This window comes from Microcebus murinus, chromosome 12 (genome assembly GCF_040939455.1).
Source record: "Microcebus murinus isolate Inina chromosome 12, M.murinus_Inina_mat1.0, whole genome shotgun sequence".
Lineage (NCBI taxonomy): Eukaryota > Metazoa > Chordata > Mammalia > Primates > Cheirogaleidae > Microcebus > Microcebus murinus.
The window spans coordinates 10956280-10966623 of NC_134115.1; the positions used below are offsets into that span (position 1 = coordinate 10956280).

The window sequence follows — 10344 nt, forward strand, 5'->3', positions numbered from 1 at the left end:
TCTGCGGCCCAGGCAGAGCCCCTGCTACACACCTATTTATGGAGACATTTAAGTTACATCTGCATATAAAAAATAAAGTCCAAACTGGACATTGAAAATGTATTTTGATCCAAAGCACAATGAGATACTACCTTATACCCATTAGATTGGCTACTATCAAAAAACACAGAATTTTTTTTTTAATTTCAAAAAATGGAAAATAACCGTGTTGGTGAGCATGTGGAGAGATGGAACCCCTTGCGCACTGTTGGTGGGAATGTAAACAGCTGCAGCCACCATGGAACACAGTACAGCGGTTCTTCAGAAAACTAAAAATAGAATTAGCATATAATCCAGCAAATCCACTTCAGGGCATAGTAAGTCCTCATTTAATGTTGCTGAGAGTTTCCTGGAAACTATTACTTTAATGAAAACAATATACTGTGTCATGAAACCAATTTTAACCTTTGGCTAAGATGTACAAACTAGAGTTAAGTGCCTAAGCAATAGGCAAGTGTGATGCCAGGCTTGAAGGCACCAGAGGACAACCACGAGGGGAGAATTCGCAGGGGCAAGATCTGAAAGAAGGAAATGGAGAGGGGTAAGATATGCATATTTGGGGCTACCTCTCAAGCTGACAGCAGCAGCGGCAGCTGAAAGACTGGCAAGTGGACAGAGCTTTTGGTAGCCTCACAGCTATGAAGGGAAAAAACTAGAGTTCACAGTCCAAAAAGGGGAATGGGCCCCGACATCCCAGACCTTTAATTGGAACTCCAAAAGTCTACAGCAAAAGAGAAAAGTAAACCAGAAATGGATCAGCCCTCAAGATGACTGAAATCCATGCTCAGATCATTTCTATTCTGTAAGATAATCTTCCCCTAGTCTCGCTGCTTACTAGATGAAAAAAGAAATTCTCTTTGAAGGAAGAAAATAACATACAGAGCTTCAGATTACCTTTACGATTTATCATTAAAAATGCCTGGCACTCAATCAGATATAACCAGGTAAGTCTAAAGTTCAGTTAATAGTAGCATATCAACGTTGGTGTCTTAGTTTTGACAAATGTACCACAGTGAAGAGAGATGGGGACAGCAGGAGAAACTGCAACTGAGTGAGGTTTGTAAGGGAACTCTCTGTATAACCTTTGCAACTTTTCTGTAAACCTAGATTTATTCCAAAATAAAAAAGTATATTTAAAAAAAAAAAGGCACACAAGAATTTATATTTGAAACCAATTGACCAAAACCCAAGAGAAAACAAATAACCAGAAATTGGAGTTATCTGATACAGACTTAAAAAACATAATGATGAATAGGTTCAAGGAATTAAATGATTTTTTTTTTTTTGTAAACTGGAAAATATTTTAAACATGGAAATTCTAGAACTGAAAATACTATAAACTGATACTAAAAACTCATCAAATGGATTTAACATCAAATTAGATGGTGAATGACAAGTTAGATGAGAAAATAATATTGAAAATGAAGCATAAAAAGAAATGAGAACAGAAAATACAAGAAAGAATGTGAGACATATGAGACATGGCAGAAAAGTCTAAGGCATAATTGGAATCCCAGGAGGAAAGTATGAAGAAGGCTGGGTATGAGTAATACCTGAAATGGTAGTGGTTGAGAATTTCCCAAAATTGAAAAAGATGCTGATGTTGGGTCCTAGATTCAAGAAGCACTTTGAATATCAAGCCAAGAAAAAAAAAAGTGAAAAAGAAAAAAAAAATCATGAAGTTTATGAAAAGTTTCTCTGCTTCTTAGTCAAAAGGAATATGTAAAAGAAAACTATGAGATACCACTCACTAAGATGCCTAATAATTTTTAAGTTGACAATACAAATATTGGCAAAATTGTGGAGCAGTAGGTATTGTTATATGCAGCTAGGGGGACTATAAATTGAGAAAAATCACCTTGGAAGCTTAGGTGATACTGTCTACGAAGGCTGAACATAACAGTTCCTCCCCTAGGTATCTGCCCAACAAAAATGCCCCAAAAGACATGTACAAGAATGTTCACAACAGAGTTATTCATCATCAACCATAGAATAATTAATAAATTGTGGTACATGGAGATCGATGAATCACACAAACAAATTACTGAGGGAAAGTCTAGACAGAAAAGAATGCATACAGTTGTCCCTCAGTGTCTGAGGGAGACTGATTCCAGGACCCCCAAGGATACCCAAATCCTCCAGTGTTCAAGTCTCTTATATAAAATTGTGTATTATGTGCATGTCACCTATGCTCATCCTCCCATATCCTTTAAATCATCTCCAGATTACTTATAATACCTAACACAACGTAAATACTGTGTAAATAGCTGTTATACTGTATTTGTAATTGTACTTTTATTGTTGTATTGTTATTTTTATTTATTTTTTCAAAATTTTTGATCCACAGGTGGCCAAATGCAAGGATGCAGACCCTGTAGAGAGGGGCAGCTGCACTGTGCTCGGTTTGGAATTTCGAGCACTGGTTACCATTGAAGAGGACATGGGGAATAGTGATTCGTGGGGCTGCTGGTGCGTATCATGCCTCAAGGACAAAATTATTTTTAAAAGTCTTTTTTAATTGAAAATGATGTTAGCACTGAGATACATCCACACAGACACGAAGGCAAAGTGGAGCACTACAGCAGATTGTTCATCGCAAAAGCAAAAGCCCCTCCTCAACAGACAAAGCCACTCCCAAGGGAGACTGAGTCTGGCAGCTTTGGGGAACCAAAGGTGGCCAAGCACCTCTGCCCAGACAGTCCTCGAGGCTTTTTGCATATTTTGAAACAGGCTCATAGATTCTCAAAGTTAGAAGAACTGATCACTTATCCAATCACCTAGTGACAAACAAATACCTTACACTTTTTTAAATTTAATTTTAATTTTTTTTTTTTTTTTATCTAAGGAATGTATGTGTGTGGCTTAAGTGGTCAATAGAACTTCCTTGCATTTCAAAAAAAGAGAAAGAAATCCAACAATCCCTGCCTCCTGCTTTCTGGTCTCAACTTCAGCTTCCCAGAGGCAATCGCTTCCAACTATTTTTAATGTTTCTTGTGGTATTCATGTCCATATTTTAAATAACCATCTGGAATCCTGTTTTTTGGTTCTGGTCAGTTTTAAGTATTGATTGTTTTCATGTTGTAGAAGGTGAGCATTGGGCTGTCCCCACCTTCCCACATGCACGTCCCATCCTGCCTCCCAATAGAGTTATGTTTTTATTTTAAAATAAATAGACTTTTACTGCTTGCGTTATTATGGCTATGTAAACATTATTCACATTGACCTACCTCAGTATGATATTCAGAGTACATTCTCTTCTCGTACAAGATTTTACTTTTTCTGGAGGTAACTAAGTTGAAGAACCAGAGCCCCTGGGCGTCCTTGCCAACGTTATCTCAGATCAGCAGTCAACACCTCCCCATTCTATGTAAGGTCCCCATCGTGGGGCAATACAGCACGAGCCAGGCAAGGGGTCCAGTGTGGCCTTTCATCCTCTGATCTGGCATTTCCATCTGATTTTGTATCTCTCCCCTTTCTATTTCTCAGTAGGCTTGAAAATTTATAAAAGCTCAATTTTTACTCTATAACTTCCAAGTACTTGTGTATCAGTGTTTTTAGCCTGAGACAAATTGCCTTAAATTTTTGAAACTCTACATTCTATTTTAATGAGCTTTTAAGGCAAAAATGCAACGGGATACCAAATCTAACACTTTCCTGAATCAAAAACATCTCTCCCTCTACCTGCCTCCTCCTCCTCCTAGTATAAACCTTAAAAGTGCTTTACCCCTTGGATACTGTAAGCAGACACAGGTTAGGGAAACCTGACAGTTCTTCACCATTGAAACCTTTCCCAGATACTATTGAAATTGGTGTGAATTTATTAGTAACTTAGTTCTACTTAAATTATTGTAATATATTTTTATATCTTTTTGTTAATACTTTAGACAATTTTGCAAAATGTGACAGAAGTAGACAATCATACAGTCAGCACCATGTGATGGTCAACTCTAACATGTCAACTTGACTGGGCTGAGACGCCCAGACATTATTTTCTGGGTATGTCTGTGAGGGTGTTTCCAGAAGAGATCAGCGTTTGAATGGATGGACAGAGCAAAGCAGATCCCCTCGTAAACGTGCATGGGTTCCCATTTACACCATTGCACCACTAAAACTGATTTCAGAAAGCTTAATGTCTTCCAGAACATTCTAGAAGGGCTCTCAAATCTATACTGGTCTCTGACTGTCAGGCTCAGAGCTCAAGTCTGTCTCTTCCTTGAAGTTTCCGGGGCAAACGTGGGCATGAGGGTGTGCCACAGCTGCTCTCAAAGCCACCCCTCTCAGGATGCCTGCCCTCCCTCGCCCAGAGCATCCTAGCTGAGCTCCCATCGGGTGCTGCGTAGGTGTGAGATTCAGATCTCATTCCTTCACTGCCCCTCTAAGGAGCCCATCTATTTTTTTAGACCAGTCAAATGTCCTCTTTTCCTTCAGGTTTTAGTAATATTTTTGTTTCTTAAACCTAGAATACTTTCCTCTGTCCCTAATCTGTTTGGGGTCATTCCAGCATAATCTCTACCACTGAGTCTAGGTTTTTACAATAAAAGCTCGAGGGATATCATCTTTGGGGTTGGCATCCTGAGCCTCCCTTTGTTCCCAGGTAGCATGGGTGCTGAACTGGGAGCTAGCAGTTTTGCCATTGAATCAACTGTGGCACGGCAAAGTGGGGGCCCTCGGCAGAAGCAGGCCAAGAGGCCAGGTGCAGAATGTGGCACCGAGATACAGAGAGGGCCAACGAGAGCCTAGATGAGGTAAGCTAGTCTCTGAGTCCGCCTGGCAATGCCCAAATCAACAAACGTAGCAAACAAGTTCATGATCATCAGGGCACCTGGCAGGTGGGCGGGGAAGCCCAGGGCAGACGACATCACAAGGACATCTCATACAGAGTTGGGACTTTTTCCTCTCTAATCCCACACTGTGAAGCCCCAATAAGCTTCTTTATGTACCCAAAGTCATCTTGCAGAGAAACAAGGAAAATGGGTAGAACTCTGGGACACTAGCATTTTTATCTAGAGCCATTAAGCAAAACCAGAATGCGCTATTTAAATTATTGCATCAGCCTAGACCATATTTACTACATTGGGGTAAGTTTTAAAATGTGGATTAGGGTTAGGATTTTTTTTCCTGCTGCACAGCAAGTGAGACTTAGAAGACCAGAACACTTTTTAGAATAAAGAAACATTTCCTCTGGTCGTCTGAATTATAATATGAGTTCTTTTGTGATTCTACCTCATTTGCATTTCACCAAGGCACAGGGTCTTTTAATATATTTTTAATTATTTCTATTTCCTCTCCTACCAATTTCTTGGCCATATATTTGTCTATCGGTGTCTATCATTTTCTTCTGTATTTGCAGGGCCTCTTTGTAAATATTGACTGTAGCACTTATTTTACAGACATAGGGATGAGCCCCAGGGTGTTGGTAGCTTTCACAGGTCGGAGCACTGGATGGAGAGCCCTAGCCATGGCGTTTGGTCCACCTGGGCTTCTCAACCACAGCCCACGTTATCTGTCACTACTCAACTCATCTACTGTGAGTATAAAATTAGGAAATGGTGGCAATAGAGCTATATAAACATGAGAGATTATAAACATTTATTTGGGTAATACTGTGTTTATTCGGCAAGTATTTATTGAGTTCCTAATATGTTCAGGATACTGAAACAGAGCACAGAGAGAGAACGGCAAGAGAAACAGATGTGGTCCCCGTGGAGCTTATAGACTAGGAGGAGAGGAGCATTATTCAGACCACTACACCCATGTAGAATCACAAACGGTGGAAGCTGCTAGAAGGAAATGAATGGTTCTGTGAAGCACGTAATGGTGGTGCTTCCCTAGCTAGCTGGTTGAGGAAGGCTTCCTCGAGGAGGAGCATTTGAGTTACGATCTGAAGAATGGGCAGGCTTTATTTAAGTCAGAAGAGATGAGGAAGAGCATTCTTAGCCACAGAAAGTGCTTACACAAAGACCTCACGCAGGAGGGAGAATTACTCAGCAAGGAACAGCATAAGGCCCAGCATGGTGGGAATGAAGAGTTGGGAGACCAGTGGTGGGGGGTGGAGGGTGGCCAGAGACAATGCTGGAGAAAGGAGGGCAGAAGCTAGAACACTCAGGGCTGTTCGTATATGTAAAAGTACTCACCGTTACTTGCATTGCAGCTGCATATCCTGAGCAAGTTCTCCTGGCCACAGAGGACTTCTCCCCACCTCCCTCCCCGTGTCCCGTGCTACTCTCTCTAAGCCTTCCTAGGGAAGGGGCACCTCTGAGAAGAATCCTTCACTGTTCCTTTCCAGAACCTGTAAAATCAAATGCATCCTACTCATCTACTGATGCCTTCAGCCACCAGGGCTGAAAATACATTTTGTTCCATCTGAGGACTTGGCAGTCTATGCAGCGTTGTTGGCCTGCAACAACATTGTGAAATCCTTGTGAAATTGTTGTGCTAGACTCAACACTCACACTCCCACCCCTGGCTTTTTCATTTCCTTCTTTTCCCCCTTTTACTGTTACTCAGAGAGAGAACTCTCTGTTTTTTCCTTTCTTAAAACTTACTTTAAGGACAAGACCTAAAAATTGTCCTCATTAAAAATTGGATATTGATTCGATGTGAAACCCCTGCAGAAGGGTAGAGACTTCAAGTCAAAGAAATGCCCTGCCTTCCAGGAAATGACATGGTGTCCTCTGTAATCATCTGGTCGATTTTGAAGAGAGAGAACTTTACTTATATGCCCCTGGAATCTGCGTGCATGCCTGTTTGTGTGTGTGTGTGTGTGTGTGTGTGTGTGTGTGTGTGTGTGTGTGTGTGTGTGAGAGAGAGAGAGAGATTAGGTGATTGATTTCAAAAGCAGTTACATTCATTAGGTTACATTTATCATTTTATAAGGCTTTTGTTATTCACCAGTATTTAGTTTCAAACACATGGGAAGATTGCCTTTCTCCCCCTCTTTGAAGTTGGGTATGGCATTGTGACTTGCTCTGGCCAATGAAACGTGCATGGAAGCAACATGGGGTAAATGCTATGGTTAACTTCCCAGACTGGTCTGTGTTTGCTGCTACAGTCTTGGATGTGTGCGGATTGATAAGGAAGTGCCATGAGATTGAAGCAGCCTGAATTGCTTGGCCAACTCATGGAGGACAGCTACTTGCCCATACTCATGGAGGACTTTATAGAAGGGAGAGAGAAACTTTGATTTTGTTGGGCTACTGAGATTTGGGGGCTGTCTGGTACTGCGGCATTGCCTAGCCTACCTGACTAACACTGTTTATGTAGGAACTCAGAAATATCATTGTGCACACATAGATTGTGTGTGGGTATGGTGGGGGGTGTCGGGGGGTGGTGAGTGTGTGTTTGAAAGAGAAAGAGAAAGACAGAGAAAGATAATTGATTTATAATGAGGGTTTGGTTTTAGAATAAGATACAAGTTCCTTAACTGCTTGATTTTAGCCGTTTGGGAACTTTTAGCTGTAAGTTGCACAAATGAATGCATAAGCTTATGTTACATAAACAAAGACATGGTTTATGTAAGGGTTTATGCACAATATAAAACATATTCTCATATTTTTGCTTTTGCTCTGGCATATAAGTGTATTATGGTCACTCAGAGTTTTCTTCTACAATCCACAAGTAATATTTTAAAAATTTGAGTTAAGTAGTCAATTAAAAGCTCAAGGCAATACTGCATCTTTAAGATGCATTCCAGATTACCTACTGATTAATGGGCAGTGTACACTGTACATTCAGACCAACAGCGTAAGAAAAGGCCAGAGCTAGCCTTAGTTTTATAGTTCCTGAGTTTTCTTGATTGCTGTCTGACCCTTCATGTTGTTCCAACATAGAGTGATTTTTAAAGGAGAATTTAATTTAATATAAGTCTGAATATCCTTTGGAATGCTAGAAACCAGCATTACTGCAGCAATCCTAATGAAAAACACAAGTTCCGTGTACCAATTTGTGGTCAGAGCCAGCATTCCAGCCCTGCTCTCTCGTGGCTGCTAGCACTCCATCGTGCTCCTTTTCCCAGCCCTTTGCTATGCTAGTTAAAGATGTCAGGGGCTGTGGCCCACATGGTATGCTAAACAGCCCACTGCTTACAGCAGGCTCATACAGCTCAAGTGCAAAGACTTTGAACTCATAAAACACACCACCACCACCACCACTACCACCACCACTAAAAGGAAGTCTCAGAGGATTTCCCACTAATGTGCCAGTGGATAGAAATGCACTTATTTTAAAACATCCTACATGTGCACATAGACACATTCCCATACACATTCAAGACAAAGAGCACAGCACCTTCCAGAAGAAAACTCATACCACTGGGCTGAGGCTGATTCACTCACATGTTTTATCACCGGTGTGGAATGCCAGTAACAAGAGCAATCATTTGTTTGTGAATTCACGGAAGACTGGACTTTCACACTGGAAAGGGACTTCCCAATGAATACCAATGGGGAGACATGCTGTGTATTAGCATATTTTATCTGCCCTTGTTTTGAAATTAAACGGAGTTGTGGTTGAAAGGGGAAGGCACAGATTGCCACTGGGCTGGCTTTTTAGAAAAGTGGCATTTAGAATGAGGTTTAACTATGTAGGCAAACTCTAAAGTTAACTGTTAGGATCCTCTGGCTTGCAGAAGATATTCTCCCACTCATGGTCTGATAACAGAATTTCCTAGTTGCCATTATTCTTTCCTGAAGGCTATACAATGCCTCTCTGTTTTGTCTGGAGTTGCTTAAATATAAATCAAGATAATTCTGAACTGTAGCAAAGACAAACCTGCAAAGCTAAATTAAATTGCATTCCACATGTATTTACTGAACATTTACTATGTGTCCAGTGCCAGTCTAAGCACCTTGGGGGTAGGGGAAACACAAAAATGGATAGCAAAACAGAGATTGAGATCAAGAGATAGAGATAGAGATAAATGAATAAAACAATGAGAAAAAAATTAAAGTACTACAGCATTAAGGCCAATGAATAGTCTAAAAGTTCTAAGAAGAAAATGATGAGCATGAGCTGAAGTATTCAGGGGAGATATCAATAGTATAGTGGGGCTTCATTTAGATTTGATAGAAGAGAATCTGGATAGACAAGGGGCTGACATTCTGGAACTGGAAGGCACTTAGTTATTAAGCACAGTAATTAAGTGTGTGGGTCTGTATTGTCAAAGTATAATTTTCTAAACGTTAAAAGCATGGCTCTCATAAAAGTATTCGTGTATACCCTTCAAAGGTCTACTTAGCTCATTAATAAGGGAATCGGTACATCATAAAGCCGACTCAACAGAATGTAGGGGAAATCAAAGTATGTGTTGTTGTTAATGAGAGTCAGAATACTGAAATAAGATTGCTAACCAGTTAATGTCCTAAAGAACAACAAAACTGTAATTTCTGGTGCTGCCTTTTCTACTGGACACAAATCTTTGCATCTCTATTGCACAACTTGCAACTTGACAATCACTTGCAACTTGACAATCTTCATTAAGTTAAAATAGCTTCACCCAGTCCAGATCCTAAGCAATAATCAATTGTAAAGTCAAACAAAATTACATGTCCCTGGAGAACCAGGTGCTCCCTACCCGGGCCAGTTTGGCAATCCTCTTGTTTGACATTGAAATCGCACAATATTGAAAGGATCTGTAAGTTTGGGATACTTTTTTTAAAACACTATTCAGGCAGAATGGAGTTCTAGTCTTGTTCCGCCAACTGGAAGCTGTTCATGTGGCAAGGTGCTTTAACTTCTTGGTTTCTCAGTTTCTTTATCTGTAATACATAGGCAATAATCATCTTGGCACGTAAGGCTGTGGTGGGGATGAAATGGGATAGTATACAACGGAAGTGTTTTGCATAGCGCGTAGCACATAGTGCCTACGGCTCGGTACACATTTCCTTATATAAATAGGGAAGCAAAAACTCACAGATAAGAGTGAGTGTGAAGTTTGGAGGGCATTGGATAGAGGAGCCTGGCTGGAGGAGAGAATTGAGAAATAGGAAAGATAAATTGAATAAAAAGTTTTTAGCCAGATTAGTATGGATCTAAAATTAAAATTTTTTAAAAAAGAGAAATACACAGACATTTTATGATTCAAAATAAAATTTGAATTTTATTCTGAAGTCAGTTGAGAGCTACTGGTATTGTGTGTGTGTGTGTGCTGTATAATGACACAGTAAACGCAGAATTTGGGGAAAATTAACCCAGCTGTCTAAAGGGCAGCCTGGAACAGGGAGAAACGTGGTTAGAGAGGAGAGTTAGGAAGCAGTAAAGGGTTGAGAAGCTAAAAGAGAGGAAGGTACGACCCATAAATAATAGACT

General features: G+C 40.3%; 1 long non-coding RNA gene across 1 annotated transcript in view; it reads left to right on the forward strand.

Annotated features, from left to right (window-relative positions):
• The window catches only part of LOC105855629 (uncharacterized), a 61472-nt gene extending 58490 nt beyond the window's left edge, over window positions 1–2982 (forward strand). The window contains exons 3-4 of the long non-coding RNA XR_012922172.1: window positions 2387–2508; window positions 2885–2982. This is a non-coding gene — a long non-coding RNA (uncharacterized LOC105855629). The remainder of the gene's footprint in view (window positions 1–2386; window positions 2509–2884) is intronic.
• Window positions 2983–10344: the final 7362 nt, after the last annotated feature.